The sequence below is a fragment of the Ceratotherium simum genome, chromosome 8 (assembly GCF_057802395.1).
Source record: "Ceratotherium simum simum isolate JZ-2026a chromosome 8, ASM5780239v1, whole genome shotgun sequence".
NCBI classification, from domain to species: domain Eukaryota; kingdom Metazoa; phylum Chordata; class Mammalia; order Perissodactyla; family Rhinocerotidae; genus Ceratotherium; species Ceratotherium simum.
The window spans coordinates 60,167,778-60,183,744 of NC_141907.1; the positions used below are offsets into that span (position 1 = coordinate 60,167,778).

A 15,967-nucleotide genomic window follows, 5' to 3' on the forward strand; every position below is an offset into this window, starting at 1 on the left:
CTCTGAAGATGGAGTGATTGAGCTGGGTCCCATCCCACAGAATGAACAGAAATTCACCCAGCAGAATGAAAGGGAAGGGGACTTCTGGCAGCTTAGAGCTGTAAAAGACTATGCGTATATCAAAAAAAAAGTTAACTATTTCAAAATGGTAGATGCCTGTCTGTGAGTGGTAAATGGTGAAGCTGAGCATTTAAGAAGGGCCAGACAGCAAAATGAATGAGGAGATTGGGATTTTCTCCTGTAGATCATGGGCAACTACTAAATAGTTGTGAGCATTGGAATCACATGATCATATTTAAATTTTAGAAGGGTTACTCTGGTAGCCGCTAGGTTACCAGATGAGAGATGAGGCTGGAAGTAGCATTGATGTGGTTCTAAACTAATACAGGAGTAGTTGAAAGTGAGACGGAGAAACAGAAGGACTTTCTGGCTTTGGATCCCAGCTATATGGTGTTACCATTAGCAAGGAAAAGCATATAGAAAGGAAGCAAGGTTTGGGAGGGGTAGAAGATGAGTGAGTGGGAGGAGATGATGAATTCCATTTGAGCTTGTTGAGTTTGAGACACTCATGGTATATTCAGGTGGAAAAGTCCAGAAGAGGATTGAGATATGTGTATTTGGGGTTTGGGAGAGAGCTCTTATGTGGAGTGACAGATTTGGAAGTCGTTAGCATCAATGGTACAGGACACTGAGGTATGGATCATACCATCTAGAAAGAGTTTGTTTGTACTGTGTGGATTGAACAGTCCTATTCTGACATGTCTGAAGCATGTTAGTTGATGTAAGTTACATAACATTGCCTTCTTGCCTCTGTATAACCAGTGCCAGTGAAAAATGACCTATTCTTGCTGCAGCATTCACTTTGACAAATTGTGTAAGAAAAAACTTTTTTTCTGAAACTTTGCTGTTTTATACCTGTTGTTCTCTTGTAACTCCACCCTTTATCATCTGTGAAAGCAGTTTTTGAGTAACATGAGAAAATGTCTTTAATAAGCCAAAATACACCATATGGTAGAGACAAAATTATATTTTAAAAATAGAATGATTGACTTAACTTCACAAATGTTGAATTTTTTACATGCATAAATTTAAGCTTCATTAATAAATATTTCTCACAGCCTGTATTTTCTCTTCATGCTTGCATTTCTGGTCAGTGCATGTGGATTTGGCCTGACCGTCCAATGCTTTACCATCTAATGTATTTGATTCCCATTATATGGCTTAGCCAGGTTACCCACTTGATCTGCTCTTCCCAGCCTTAATTCTCACAGCCTATTTTATCTTCATAGTATTTTTTCCACAGAGAGCCTGGTTTCAGTAACCATGTATTTCCCATGCCTATTATTTAATTATTTTAATACTTTATAAAACAGAAAGAAATTGTTTTCTCAATCCTTTATGGTCTGATTATCTGATTTCTGAGCCTGGGTTACCTGATTTTTGCTGAAATATGTATTGACTTAAATTCATTCTTATTCTTTAAAATCTAGGACCTGAAAACGAAGGTTCTACATACTTTGGATGTGCTCATAGTTCTTCCTGGCCATCTATTTCTGACCAGTCTATTTTTCTGGTCATCCAGTCTATTTTTTTCTATTTATTCTTCCATCCCTATGCTGTGCATTCAACTCTCCTGACGCTCTGGTCAAGGCAGACATGGTCATGACATTCAGGGTCTACATGCTAATAGGGATTAAAAGCCCTCTATCCCTCTGGTAGCAAATGATTATCTCTGCATTAAAAACAGGATAGGTTCAGGCCAGCCCTGATGGCCTAGTGGTTAAAGTTCGGCGCCCTCCGCTTCGGCGGCCTGGGCCCGGTTCCCGGGCACAGAACCACACCACTTGTCTCTCAGTGACCATGCTGTGATGATGCCGGCTCACATTAAAAAAAAAAGAGGAAGATTGGCAACAGATGTTAGCTCAGGGCAAATCTTCCTCAGGGGGGAAAAAAAACACGGATCAAAGAGATCTCTTCTCTAAAAAAAAAAAGCAGGATAGGTCTAGGGTATCTAATCCCTAGCTATCAAAGGGTGGTGTCTAAAGCCATGATATTTTCCCTGGTGTATCAGGAGATGATTTAAAATCTACTGTAAGGCTTCTGTGCCCTTTTTGAGTATGTCCTTTGAATATTATCACTCACTTCAACAAATGACTCCAATAAATGCTATCTAGAACACACTGAAGAGAAGGTTTTAGGCATTGTTTTCTACCATACCTTCAGTGGGCTTACCTCTTTCTAATTTATTAATTTTTCAATGGACTTTACTTTATATGAGGCTGTATCAAGTCATAATTTATAGTTGTAAAAAAGCTGTTTAACAACACCTATGTAAGGCATAAAATATGCCTTAATATTATGTAAAATTTAAGTACATCATGTTAACATAGGATGACATTGGGTGCCTTTATTTAAAGTAGAAAAGTCCTCTCTCAGGCATCACATTTTGAATTTTGCTGTGTAACAAAATAATAAAAGAGACGGAGAATGGAAACATGGAGAACTTAGATGTGGTACAGTATGTGATGAGCAAAGAATAATAAGAATTATAATGGGACAACACTCACAGTGACCACATAGAGGGGACAGCATTGAAATGACTTCCACTGTATTGTGACCTCCAATAGCCAAAACCATGTCTTATTTATCTTCGTATTTCTTGTACCTAGTGAAGAACCTTGCACTGGGGACTAGAAGACTCGCTGTTGAATGAGTAAACTTCCTTCTTTAGAAGTCAAGTGTTTATCTTGGTTTAAGCTTTCTTCCTAGAAGTTGAGGAGGGCCTTCATAGGGGCAGATGGTCTCTTCAGGATCCATTCAACCTTAGATTCTCCTTTTGTCTTGTTTGGGGCTGTTCCACTTCTTGAAGGCTTAATATGGCATTGCATCAGCACCATTGCCTCAGAGCTTGCACCTGCAGCATTCAAAGGTAAGGTAGGAGGAGGCAGAGAAACAGCTGAGAAATGACGACTGTCTTCAATGAAAGAACGAGAAAATACTCTTGCTTTCCTTTCTAGTATGGGTAGGAATATGTGCCCTTCTTTGGTGAAGTCATCATTCCTGTAGTATATTCAGATTGTGTGGTATTGCTGGATGTGTCTTCCAAACATGTGTTGACTGGCAGAAAGTCAAATGGTTTCATTAGATGTATAGTCAGTCATAATTAGTTGTGGCTTTGCAGTAACATCCACATATCTAATTAAAATCCAGGAAAATTGAAAATTAAAAAAAATTCAGGGATCAAAATGTAACACATCAACACTTGTGTAATAATCTGAAGAGAGGCGGTGTTTGAAATGGGCTGTGGAGAATCTGACTGTGCACCTGGCTACCTGCTTTGGGTGTGGCTTTGGTTCTGAGGGACAGCAATGGGAAGGAAGGAACCACTGTGTTGGCATAGATCTCCTCAGGCAGCTTTCTGTGAAAGTCCCTTCTTTTTACTCATTTATATAGTTAGAGAAAGGTTTCTGGCTCCGTCTTTTCATCTTTCACCTAAGCACATTTCCTCCAAATTTATTTCTGATTTAGTTAATTAATAATTGCTTATCTTAGAATGACTTACCTTTGTTACAAAACCTGAGGATTAATAAGTACTATGCACGAGTGTGGGCTTTATGACTATGATTGGAACAAATTCAAATAAGTCATAGTTCTTCTCTGAGTGTGCAGATTGCAGGCAATTCACTCTTAGTGTCTTACTAATATACGCCCTTTAAATCAAGATAGTAATCAATATCAGGGATCAGATATTCCATTGCAAAAACAGGCAGATGCAGTTCAATACTATTCTATTGCGTTTCTGTTGTGTGTGTTTCATAATTCATTTTAAAGCTTATTTTAAAGATAACCAGGAAGATTCTTTATCTCTGTAAAATACACACACACACACATGCACACACACAACAAAGGACACATTATAATAGACATTCTTTCCGGGATAGTTGGTCAGGATATTCCTAAAAATAATGTGGTACACCATGTCAGAATGAATGAGAATCCCTCCTTGTATATTGAGTAACATAAGTTTTTTTAGGTCGCTAAGATATCACCCCAAATTTACTTTTTTGGATAAAAAACTATTTGAAGGAGTTCCTCCTTCCTTTGCTTTATGATAAATTCTCTGACTTTATAGTGGAAGCTCTGCAAAGGAGTACTGAATGGCTTGGAAAGAACTCAGAAAATGGAGTTAGTTTACCATGGGCACTAGATTAGAGAGTAAACTTAAATACATTTCCTCAAATACAAATAAATAGATTTTAAAACTGGTTTTGGATATAAGCTTTTGAACAGACATTATCTCAGTTCCCAAAATACTACACTTAGGAATTTATCCTAAAGAGAATTGTAAGGAGGCTTGCAGAGATAATATTCAGGGATAGTCACCACAGGTTTATTTATGATAGCAAAAAGTTGGAAACAGCCTAAACACCCAACAACAAGGGAGCAGTTAATGAATGATGGTGTAGCTATAGAAATGAATTCCTACAGCCAATTATATTTTGAAAAATAATTAGATTAGATTACATCCATGATAAAAATCCAAATATGACCACACACAGACACACACACTGCATACCACACACATACTCCACACACACTCTGACAGACAGAAAAACAAAGAAGGAAGAGAAAAATACAACTTGAGAAGAGTGGATACCTCTGGCTAATGGGTAATAGGTGATAGATAAATATTGATCCCTTTTTTGTCTTTCTCTGAATTCTCCATAATTATAATTATAAAATGAAATTTGTTTCATAATTTTAAAATGAATTTCATAATTATAAAATTTCATAATTATAAAATTAAATTTTAAAATATTCAGATGCTCCATTCCCAATCTGTGGCAAGATTCTGCCTACTGTCCATGTCATCTTCTGAGGCTGTTAACCTTTTACTCCAGAGGAATGTGGGAGTGGTGTACTATACTGAGATAGCTCGTCTCCTACAAAATACCAAATGTGTTAATTAAACAGCTTTTCTTGGAAGAAAAGAAGAAATGAAAAGAGATGTGAATTAAATGGATGAATTGTATGAGATGTAAATTATATCTCAATTTGTCATTGTTAGTGCCATGGAGTCAATTCCGACTCCTAGCGAACCTGTGTACAGCGGAGCAAAACCCTGCCCAGTCTTTGTGCTTCCTCCTCTCACTTCCTGGCACTATATCAGACCGTGCTCTGCTGCCATTCATAGGGTTTTCATGGCCGATTCTTTTGGAAGTGGCCAGGTCCTTCTTCCTATTCTGAAAGCTCCACTGAAGCCTGTCCACCGTGGGTGAGCCTTCTGGTATTTCAAATACCGGTGGCAGAGCTTTCAGCATCACAGCAACAGGCAACCACAACAGTAAGACAACCAACAGAGGGGTGGTGTGGTTCCCTGACCGAGAAATGAACCCGGGCCGCGGCGGTGAGACTGCTAAATCTTAACCACTAGACCACCAGGGCTGGCTATATCTCCATAAAACTTACCAAAAAAAAAAAAATGATGTTGGAGACTGAAAGACCAAGGGATACTTAAATTGAGGTAATTTTGCTTTTAAATTCACTTCCAAATATATAGTAGAAAGAAGTCATCTAGTTTTCAATTAGCACCAAGAGGAAGGAGGGGGGCAAGAATATGAGGGCAACAGGTAGGCAAGGAAAACCTGTACCTGCTCTCATTTGCGTTCCTGACTCCTACCTTTGCCATTCTATCTTGAACATCCTTTGCAGCTGAAGCTCTTTCCTCTTGCCTCAAGCCCCTAGAACTATCCAGATGTCATTAATACCTTGTTCTACTATAGTCAGCCGAGGGCAAATCTAGATTTTAACTGAAGCAAGCTTTGTAGTAAATAGGGGCACATCCATTTCTTTGCCCCTATATCAGTATTTTAAACCTTAGAAAAACCTATTTAATTTCAAATTTATCTGGTTCATCTCCAGCACTAGCTAGTCCATTGATATATCTAAAAATATATAGAGAGATTACATTTTTCCCCTATATGATTAAATAACACATTCTCATATTTCTGAGTATCATGGAATATTATTTTTGAAAATGTGGTGGTTCTTGTAAAACAGATTTTAAAGTAATCTTTGAATAGAGAGTTTCAGTATAGACTTTTCATAATTTTATTTAAATATCAGTGTTCATAATGTTTATTATAATAATAATGACTAATATTTATCGAGCATTTCTGAAACATCATCTTATTTAAACTTCACAACACCCTTATGAGGTCAGTAAGGTTATTATACTTGTATTATAGATGCAAAAAGTTGAGGCTTAAAGTGAATTTATTTGCCCATGGTCATATAATGAAGTGGCTGAAACAGGACTGGGAACCACATCTCACTCTAAAGCCCCTAATCTTGATTCTTCATTCTACTTTTGGGTTTTGCTGCCATGATTTTGGAAAGTGGGATGTGCCTTTATTTTCCTTGTTATTTGCTTTATGTTAAGTGAAAATGTTATAATAATTGAAGAAGCAGGCATCAGGCATGTATAACTATTTCTCAAGAATTTATAGTTATGTTGATCACACTCCACATTTTATTAGTAACACTTTTTAATAGACCAAAATGGACATATTTAAGGAAGAGAAAAAACTAGCATGCATTTAAATTTGCAAAGGTTGCAAAATTGTGACTATAATTCTATAACTCTCTGCCAGTAAATAACATTTCACGTTCATATGTTCAAATAGTGAAAAACTTGGCATTTTCCTTAGCTGAGTAGAGTATTACTACATCTTTATTCCAGTTCTGCTTTTACAAAACACAGTCTGCCATACGTGTCCCTTTCATAATGTGTGGTGATGATGAACAGCATGCTCTCACAGAGTGATGCTGACATCCTTTAGGAATTAATAACCTGTTGAAAGGGCAAAAAATTATCCCTTCATCTCCATTCCTTTTTGTCATAGACTTATATTTGTTTCTGGCAAAATATATATTTCAACTGGAAAAACTTAAGCTCCTGGTCTCTTTTTTATATGACTTTTATGGCCAAGGAATTAATTTATAAATCAAATCAAAATCTTTTTTACCTCTTGTTTATTCTTGCATATTCATTAAACGGTTTCTCACCATCAAATGTGCCTCATTAGAGATTCTGGCCTGTAACTCTAGATGGAAACTAGTTGGTACACCACTAATCCTAGAATAATTAGGTAAAGGAAAGGCTCCCCCCTCCTTCCCTGCCAAAAAGACAAAAATAATGACTTGCTAATTATCACTTTGGTTTCCTGGAATCAGCTAGAGATCATAGTCATGTAACAATAGCAACTAAAACAGGTAACATAAGGGGAAATTTAGTGCATTTATATGTAGTCCTTTAAGCCATACTTGTTTTTTACTCTAAAGAAATAACTGGGGATATTCACAAAATAAATTTGCTAAAATTGCCAAAAGGAGATTAACAAGGAAATTTATTTATGGAAATTTAATTATACCTTGACTTTTTTGAGAAAAAAAATTTGAAGCAACTTATAAAAAAAGACATTTTAGTTACTTAGAAAGAAGGTCACTTACAGTAACTTAATATCAGTAAAACTGTATACAACGTAATATGCATATTGTGTTTGAGATTTCAATTAGGAGACTAAGAAGCCAAAGGCAGTTAGCATTCATCAGTTGTCATGCTCTGTGCTTTCATCTACTTAATTTTATTTTTACAGCAAACCTAGGGCAAGGGGTGGGAAGTGTTATTCTGTTTATTTTTATAAATGTGGAATATAATCTTACCATTAGAGTAAGATCACACCATTTATAATTGTCAAGGTGGGGATCTGTTTGCCTGCAAAGCCCAAGTTCTTTCTGATGACAAGATTGCATGCTTGTGCAGACCAAATGGCAAACCTGATTACCCTCCTGGGTAACTGCTAGTTCCTAGTGCAGAGCTGTCAGTGTCATTCCAATTTCCCACATGAAGAATTACTCAGACCGTACTTTGTCCTATTGGGCCACATTGTGCAGAATAACTGGTATACATCTACATTTCCCCCTGAGATTTGTGATTTGGAACTCCTGCATTAGCTGCTCACTTCTCTTTCCCCTCCTGCCATCCTTGCTTACCACTGCCAGGTAAGACCCTCCCAAGACCTGCAGAGACTCTGACAGCTGTTTCACTTTCTTGTTCCTTCTCCATAGCCCTGCAGTGCCAGCCAAGCCAATTAAATTATAAGGCACGAATGGAAGAAACTACTCAAATAATGTTCTCTCTCTTCTTGGAAGTTCTTTCCTCCTCACCACCAAGAAAAAAGAAACATCTCACAAAGAATACTTTGAGTTTATTGGTCAAAATTCTGAGGATTTCTCTGTTATCTTCAGATGTCTACTAGGTGCTTACTGAACTGTATTCAATTGCTTCCTCACATTAACTCCTTTTCACCAAGTTAAAGTGTATAGGACAAGAACCTTGGTGACTTTCCTGTTTTTCCCTGGGATTCTATTCTCATGTCTTTCTCCTAATTAGATTAATGTGCCGCTTTCCGAGGACTGACATACTAAGCTAGTCTAAAGCTACGCTCTCCCTCCCTCCCTTTGTGTACTCAACACATTTATTGAGCACTTAGTAGTGCCAGGTACTGTGTTAAGTGCTGTGCGTACAACAAAACTTACTGAGTTTCTGCCCTCACGGAGTTTGAAGTCTGCTCTAAACAGACATTAGTCAAATAACAACATGCAAATATAATGGCGAGGTTTGAAAATTGGTGAGAGAGGAAAGTTCAAAGGCTATGGGTGCAAATATAGAGGGGGGCTTAGTCTAGTATCAGGATTGGTGTGGCCACAGAAGGCCACAGAAGGCCTCCCGGAGGAAGTGGCTGGCATACACTTTTCAAGAACTTATTAATAATAAGCAAGAAAGACCTTCGCAGTTTCTTTCCTTTTACCAGTTTTAACTAGGCAGCTAGCGTACTTCTGCTGTATTTTTATTCTAGTGCACTTCAGTTTTACCAGTCACCTTCCACACCACATATTTGAGTTCCCTGGGGACAGGGGCTCTGTCGGTTATCCTTACACTCCCAGTCTCAGCCTAATCTCATTACACTCCTCTTGGGCTACATGGGAAGGGGTTGTTATGGTCCCACGAAGTCTTGAAGCTTTCTCAAATCCACTTTTGTGGATTTTGTTCATTTTTTTAGAACAAGCATTGACCTTTTTTGATATTTAGTTTTATTGTTTTGTTTTTAACAAGCATTTTGTTTTTTTACCTCAAAAAGTTATTTCCTTGATTTGCCTGCTTTCATCTCAGGCCTCTCCAGAGTTCCATGCTCTGCATATTTTAGTGTTTCCAAACGGATATGAATGTGTTGCCTTTATTTTTTGTTTGCTCCTTGCATCGCAAAGCTTGTTATAAGCAACTAGCAATTCCCCCAAAACAAAGCTTGTAGGCAAGGTAACAGGGCCACACATTAAATCCCTAAGAGGACAGAGCTTTTCTCATTCTCTCAAAGTGCCCATTCTTTCTTGACTTCAGGGTGCACGCTGACCTCCTCTATGGCAGTAGACTCTGTGAGGTTTGGTCCCAAACATTGTTTAATATATTGTTTTTGTGCTTTATGGAGGACCACAATTAGAAATAACACCATTCAGCTTGTTGATAGGTGTGACAGTACAATCCTCTTGTTACTATTTGTTCCAACAGTTGTCACGTTATTATATGTTTAAGGTCGGGCCACTCCCTGTTTGTAGGGAGTGCGTCTCAAGTGAAGAGTGAGATCATTCATTATATTCATCACCACAGTCTTTCCAATCTGCAAGGAGTGGTATGATCCTTAGACCAGAAAGATGGATGGGATGAGGAGGTCTTTGCTTGGTGTAGAGATTGATACATCTCTTTTTGGCTGAAAGAAATGGGTTGGAGTACCCAATAGTCTGCTTTTGTCAGTGGGAAGGAAGATATCAAAGAAAGACTGGTAGTGGGTACAAAAGGCACCCAGGAGAGTTGTGGTGGACTTGAAGTTGCCCTCTGGGCTAGACTATAGTTTGATTTCAAGCAAATTTAGAATTCTGCGAAAGCAATGTTCCCACTGTGAGCTTAACAGCTCCCCCTTAACTTTTTTTCAATACTTAACTTTTTTTCTCATGAGATTAGTGGTGATATTAACAAATAAGATTTTTTTATATTGTATGTGACAATATTTGGAAGATCTGCGTAACTCAATGAAGTGATATTTTCCAAATAAGCAATGCATGATGACACTAAATGCATTACAAATGTAAGATAGACCAATATTCGATTTTAATATTACAAAGTATGGAAAGCTCATTGAAATGGCTTCAAATTCCACAATGCAACTAACCTTTAAGAAACTATTACTTGTGAAGTTTTGGTGTAGATTCAAAGAAAGATAACCAGAAAGAAATAATTATCTTAAAAGACTATTACAACACTTCTCCTTTTTCCAACTACATATGTGTGTGACTCTGGATGCAGAACCAGATTTGAGAATCTAGCTGTCTTCTATTAAGTTGGACATTGAAAAATTATCAAAGTTGTAAAACAGTGCCTCTCTTCTCACTAGTCTTTTTTTTTTTTTGAAGGGGGGATATAGTTATTTTACTTAAAATGTGTTATTTAACATGTGATAGGTTTATTATTGTTTTTTTCCAAAGAATTAGGTAAATATTTAAACAATTTATCAGTTTTAATTGCTTATATGGTAAAATCAATGGATATAAGCCCCATGAACAAAGCTTTTTTGTGTCTTCAGTAATTTTTAAGAATGTGAAGTAGTCTTGAAACCAAAAAGTTTAAGAACCCCTAATTTGGATAATAACACTCTTCCTTCATGTCTCTGTTCAAATGGTGTGTGTATAGAGGACTGTCTAAAAATAGCAGCCTTTCATGTTTTTTCTGGCATTTCTCATTACCAGACATTGTATTATGCATCTATTTATTTATTTGCTTACTAGCTGTCTTCCCTGTGAAAATGTGGGCTCTATTAGGGAAGGGACTTTTGTCTATCTTGTCCATTGCCTTATCCCCATCATCTACTATAGTATCTGGCACATAAAAGCTATTTAGCAAATATCTGTTGAAATAATGAGAATATTTCCTATCTGGATATTTTCCCTAAAGTGCTAAAACTTCAGAGATTCTGTGTGTAATTCTTTTTAATTATGCCTCACACCTTTGCTATTATTTTTGAGTCTCTCATGGATTTTTATACTTCCTAGTGGATCCAGTCAGTTTTCATGTGGTGTTCTCTTCTGCTTCAACCCCCTCATCATCCTCTCCTCACAAAACACTTTCATATAGAGATGGGGTTCCATTTTTCCCTGCCAAGAACAGCTTCCACCATGGCTAGACACAGTCTCTTAACTGCATACTCCATCCTAGATGTGCTGGAGCCCTCAAGGTAGAACTGCACGGAGTTCTGTTGCAAAATGGGAAAGAATGCCTCTCTCTCATGGTATTCTCTCTTAGAGGGGCACAAAACATACTACAGAATCTTTAAGGAAAGAGCCCTTGCCAATTTTTATTTATGGCTTCTTCCTCTCTACAACCCTGCATGGACTCCATGGGAGTCTGGAATCGAGGCCAATGTGAGTTATGAATGTTAAGATCACTTAGACTCATCTGTCCCCTAACAATAAATATTATGCTGGCTTAAACCCATCACATACTCCTGACTCTCTCTTTCTTTAGAGCAGGATCTCAACCTTGGCTACACATTTGAATCAACTGAGAAGCTTCAAAAGTGCTGTTGCCTTGGTCCCACCCACAGAAATTCTGATGTAGTTGATCTGGGAGGGATCCTGGTTATTGAAAGTATTCAAAGCTCCCCAGATGATCCTAATGTGCAGAGCTGGGTGAATTGCTCCTCAGGCCTCCCCATAGGGACTTCTGTCACGCACATCCCTCCAGATCACTGGGTATACCCAGCCATAGTTTTTCCAAGAGTTGAATGTAATGTAAAACTAGCTATTTCTGATATTTTCAATGGAGAAACCAAGTCTCTTATAAATACAGGATACACTTGAACTGGAATGTGATCAGTTGAAAGTGAATCAGCCTTTCTCTTCTCCTAAATGCATAGTGGGAAGTAAAATGTTTTGTCTATCGTTTGGTGGTTTTATTCAGACTCCAGCTTCATCTCCAGGCATTGCCCTCAACACCCATCCTAGACTCTAACCATCTCAAACTCTTTTCAGTTTCCTTAAACCTCAAAGTTTACTGGAAGTTCATGTTTGTTTGTTTGTTTGTTTTTTATAGTCAGGTTCCTCTGTTTAGAACAGCTTTTCTCATCCTTTTTAACTCACTCACTTCAAGACATGTCTCAAAATCAACACAGTCCTCTGGAAAACAAGCCCTCACTGCCATAGGTTAGGTTCGGTGTCCCTTCGCTGATTGATTTCCCTCCACGTCCTGGGCATTTCTACATCACGGTGACACACTCTATTATACCTTTCTGACTCTCTTGTTTGATCCTGAACTCCTAAAAACAGACCATGTATATTTCTTAATTTCTGAATTATCGATATCCAGACAGAGCCTAATGTGTAATAAACCATCAGTAAGTGCCTGTTAAATGGATGAGTGGACAGATGGATAAGTGTATTATATGTTGGAAAAAGTTAATTAGTGAATATTTTATGAAATCTCTATATTTGAAGTGTCCTTAGGGGTTAGACATCCATAACTTATATTTTACGTGTGATGTCCAGACAGTCTTATGATTCATCTTGGGTCATACTCCTAGTTGCCCTGTACCTAGTGCTAGAACTAAGAATTCCTGACTGTCAGTCCAGTGCGTTTGCTATTTAGAATTTGCTGTGAGTTTTTTGTTGATGTTATGTTGCTTGGCTTTGATTTTGGTTGATTAATAATGGTTTAGGCACTGCTATGTGAGAAAGCACTTTGCTGAATATAAGTCAGAATTTGGGGAGAGTGCCTAAATTCTTAAGCTGCTCAGTTACCACAGTTCATGCCATCTCCTCCAATGGTTGAAACCATGGCCCATTGCCATTCCATAGTAAATACTCAAATAGTGCCTTTAAAATGCATCAGAGATCATTAATATATTAAAACATATGGTCAGGTGAGTTGCATAGTACTTGCACTGAAGCTAAATAAATTTTTAAAGCAAAAGTAATTTAAATAATTCTACTTAATTAGATTATGCCTGAGAATGAACATGAGATAGAAAGATGAATATGCTCAACTTTCAGACAGTCTCAGTTCCTACATGTCTCTTAGAGTTGAAGTGTCGTGCTGCATTGCTTGTGAGTCTACAGATGAAAGGTATGATTTGCTTTTCATTCAGCATAGCCCCTAAGCCTGAGCCAGCTACCATCTCTGGTATCAACTAGAGGAACTGATCTGATCAAGTGCTGGAGAGAAAACTAGCCATGTTGGATTTCCTGAGAGGCAGTGGGTTGTGCTCCAACCTGGTACCTTCAAGAGCAGTTTTCATGGACATTAAAACCTATTACTCCATTAGACAGGATTTTTCTATATATATAGGGAAATGATATTTATACTTATTTTATGGTATATATTATATGTCATATACACTATATATATTATATTGTTACAGAGAACATTTTATGTAAATAAATTATTTGTATGATCTTCTGGTCAATAATGGTGAATTGAGCACATGCTGAAACATACTCCATCCCATCTGCTCCAAACTCAGACATTAGAGCAAAATATTTTTAAAGTTAATAAACATAGTTGTTCTAGAAAACAAGAAAGAGAGATCTCTATAGACTGGAATAAGAATATTCGTCTAAAAGAAAAAAGCAGTGGGAAACCGATAAGGTTCAGAACAGTCTGAAACTGTGAAGTCAGTCTACAGAGAGGGTTAAATTTGAAATACAGAGATTACCCATCTTTCTTTCCCTCTTCTTTCCTGATGCAAAGACACCTCCCTTTGGACAGCATGCAGGATTTGTGCTAATTAAAGTAAAGTGTGCTCAAAAACATCATCAGACACTTCAGAGAAACTCAATCAATTATAATGTTTGATATTTTCATCCAATTCTTAGAGTCAATGTAAAATTTTATAATTTTATTCTATAAAATATGAAACATCTGACACTATTATGAATATTATAGTAAATTTGGTTTAAAAGTTCATCATTGAAGATGAAATAATTAGTTTTTGTGGTGATAATATGAATATAAATATCCGTGCAGAACAGTATCCTTATTAAGAAACCTATGGTAAGGGAGACACTTCTGGAATGGTGGCATGAGAAGCTCCATGGACCCCTTCCCCAGTGAAATAACCATAACTGGTCAAAAATATTTTTTTTAAAAAGTTATTTTAAATCTCTGAAAATTCTTAAAGGGCATACAGCAAATGGGGAAACATTCATTCAAGAAAGTCTACTAAATCTCTCTAAGAAAAGTGCAAGCCTGTGGCATTTGAGCCATGACCCACTGCTGCCCACCCCTCCTCCAGCTCGGTACAACAGAAGTTCTATTTTGGGCAAGTGTATCCAAGAACACAGGGCTCCCTCTTCTTAGATCCCAGTCTAGTATCTTCCCAGGTGAGGCAGGCTGCCAGAATTTCTCATCTCCCTCTGCTTGTTGTTGCAGAAGCTCTATTCAAAACAGGAGCAGCTGAGAACTCTGGGTCTCCTTTCCTCCACCCAGCTCCCATTCATTGGGCAGAAGCTCTACCCCAGGTGTTGCAAGTCAAGAATACTGGGTCTCATTTACCCTCATTCCAGCACACTTGTAGGGTAGAGGTTTCATGCCAGAAAAGGCAAACTGTGAAGACCAGGGGCTACCACCATTCCTGCCCCCAAATACCAGCTTATAAAGCAAGAGTGTCATTCTGTTGGCAGGGGGCTACTGTCCCCACCCTCAGGTCTGAAGAACTGGCTCAGAGTTTTTGCATAGGGGGACAGGCAGATTGCAAAAACAGAGAGCTCCATAGCTCTTCCTAAGGGAGGTGACTTTATCTGGAGAGAGCGTAAGAAAGTTCAAGCCTAAAGGCCCTGTCAAAAGTCAAAGGAGATTTTGGTGGTGGACAATTAAGAGGTTGGTAGCCCATGAAAGCAATAAGCTAAATCATAGATCAGCTATATATTTAACAGAGAGAAACAGGGAAAGATAAGGCTAAGAAAATACCTCCTGGTATTGGAGCAAAAGACTGGCCTCAAAGACTACGCTTGTAAAGAAGCTTGCATCTAACTGGATCAGACTGTTAGAGCAATTTATTCCCTAAGTTATTGTTGAAACAGTAGATTGCTCTACTGTTTCAACAATTGCTGAAACAGTTGAAACAATTGTCCACTGACAATTAGTGGAGCCTAAAAGCTGGATGTGATACCAGTAGAAGAAAACTACCTAAAAGCTCACCAGAGAGATCAGGGAAAGATAGAGTTAAAGAGAGCTCTGCTAAAACCACTGTCATCCCATGGTGACTACGTGTATGCCCAAGGCTATGCTCTGAGTCATGACATCAGAGGCTGCACACTACAGGTGAAACAGATTTCACTGAAATAATATAGCCAAGTCACTAAACAAATAAACAAGTAAACAACAACAAGAAGTCCCAGTAGGGTGGATCAGTATCCAGAGTTGCTATGTTATCTAAAGTATCTAGTTTTCAACAAAAAAAATTGAGACATGCAAAGAAAGTAAAGTGTGAGACTTATTATACACAGGGAGAAAAACATCAGGCAAAAGAAAATGCCTTTGAGAGGGCCCAGACATAAAATTTAGCAGATACAGACTCCAAAGCAGCTACTATAAATATATTCAAAGAAGTAAAGGAAACCACGCTTACAGAAGTAAAGGAAGGCATAACGACAATGTCTTGTTAAATAGAGACTATTAATAAAGATATAGAAGTTATCAAAAAGAACCAAATGAAAATTCTGAAGTTGAAAAGTAAAATAAGGTAAATGAAAAAACTTCATTAGAGAGGCTCAATAGTAGATTTGAGCTGTTAGAAGCAAGAATTAGTGAACTTGAAAACAGATCAATAGAGGTTGTGCCATCTGAAGAGCAAAGAGTAAA

The 15,967-nt window shown here is 37.7% G+C and overlaps 1 protein-coding gene across 3 annotated transcripts in view; it reads left to right on the plus strand.

Annotated features, from left to right (window-relative positions):
• MTHFD2L (methylenetetrahydrofolate dehydrogenase (NADP+ dependent) 2 like) overlaps positions 1-15,967 on the plus strand; it is a 145,956-nt gene that overhangs the window by 85,129 nt on the left and 44,860 nt on the right. The gene's annotated exons all lie outside the window — the stretch shown is intronic.